This window comes from Lepidochelys kempii, chromosome 10 (genome assembly GCF_965140265.1).
Source record: "Lepidochelys kempii isolate rLepKem1 chromosome 10, rLepKem1.hap2, whole genome shotgun sequence".
Taxonomy (NCBI): domain Eukaryota; kingdom Metazoa; phylum Chordata; order Testudines; family Cheloniidae; genus Lepidochelys; species Lepidochelys kempii.
The window spans coordinates 47,759,934-47,761,590 of record NC_133265.1 but is presented as its reverse complement, the minus strand read 5'-3'; the positions used below and the strand labels follow the sequence as shown (position 1 = coordinate 47,761,590).

The 1,657-nt window shown below is 50.6% G+C and overlaps 1 non-coding gene across 1 annotated transcript; it reads right to left on the bottom strand.

Annotated features, from left to right (window-relative positions):
- Positions 1 to 208: 208 nt before the first annotated feature.
- On the bottom strand, positions 209 to 280 carry TRNAH-GUG (transfer RNA histidin (anticodon GUG)). Its single transcript has one exon. It is a non-coding gene; the product is annotated as a tRNA-His (tRNA).
- Positions 281 to 1,657: the final 1,377 nt, after the last annotated feature.

Below are 1,657 nucleotides of genomic sequence, written 5' to 3'. Positions count from 1 at the left end.
GGTTGGAAGGGACCTCAGGAGGTCATCTAGTCCAACCCCCTGCTCAAAGCAGGACCAATCCCCAATTTTTGCCCTGATCCCTAAATGGCCCCCTCAAGGATTGAACTCACAACCCTGGGTTTAGCAGGCCAATGCTCAAACCACTGAGCTATCCCTCCCCCCCAAAAGTTATCAGTGCCCACATGCCGTGATATCACTATCAAAGCGATGCCGTGACTCGGATTCGAACCGAGGTTGCTGCGGCCACAACGCAGAGTACTAACCACTATACGATCACGGCGAGCTACTGGGGCTCTAATAGTTTTACTTTGTGTATTATAGACTAACAGGGCTGCTACTCTGAAACCCGCAGTTCCCTGTAACAGGCTGGCTGTGCCTGGGTGCCCCCTAAGAAGCTGGCGCTGTCTGGTCTGCAACCCCCCCAGTAAAAAGTTATCAGTGCCCACATGCCTTGATATCGCTGTCTCCTTCCGCTTCAGAGCCCCCTTCTTCTCCCCTAAGTCCCCTGAACCCTAGAAAAACCCATAGATAAACAGTTGGCCAAACCATGATAGTAGAACATCATTCATTGTGGCTAGTGAGCGAAAAGAAACAATACTGGAACCCTGGAAAAAACCATGGTTCAACCTAGGGCCCAGATTCTCAGCTGGTGTAACTCAGAGTAGCACCTGATGTACACCAGCGGAGGACCTGGATGTAGGTATCTGCCAGGGTTGTAACATGGTTTTCTGCTGTGCCCACTCAGGCACCTCATGATACAGTTTGGACACAACCACGCTGAACTATGATTATTTTTGTAGCACAGATAGGGATGTGGCTCTGCTTTGGATGCCTGTTTTACATTAGTAATGCTCCTCAGAGTTACTCCAGATTGCACCGGTGTAAGTGGGAGGAGAATCAGACCCTGGGATATCCCCTCTAATCTTCCACTAATCAAAAGCAGGCAGTGGGGGAGGGGGGCATAGCAGGGTAGCAGAGACAGTAAGACAGTAGGGCCCAGGGATTACAGCTCAGTCCAGCTTTAATGAAAGTTTATCATGTTTATTCAGCAGAGAATACAGGATCTGGTGATTTTGGCTCCTCCTTCTTGATAAAGCCGTACACCCTTTCCCTGAGTACAGTGTGTACCCAATGCTGGGAAACATCCTTAACCACACACCACTTATGATCTCAGGCAGCAGGCCCACACCACTGTTCACCGTGGCACACCCTGCCTTTCCTAAGTGCACTGAGAATTGTCAAACTGCCTGCTGCTGCTGTACAAATACATAACAACGTCTATATGCACCACTGCCCTCGACCTGACAGAATGACTAGGCTGCTCAAATAGGTGTCATAGGCCCAACTGCAGGAAGAGGAGATTCTCCCACAGCTCAGGTGGTAAAGAGCTGAGCTGGTTAGTTCTGAGTTCAATCCCCACTCACAGCTGGGTAGTCATAGATCCATTGCAGCCTCTAACATCAGCTTTGTATGGCTCCCAATTCTCTGCCACAGGGTGACAGCTCTGGAGCACTCCTGATACTGGCCCATCTACCCTCCCCCCCGGCTCCACACTATAATTCTTCCCAGCTAGCTAGCATCTCTGCACCCTGAAATGGACCCAGGCTTCATACGCGCTGCTCCCAGGCGCCTCACATTTAAAGGACAAGGCCTGTCT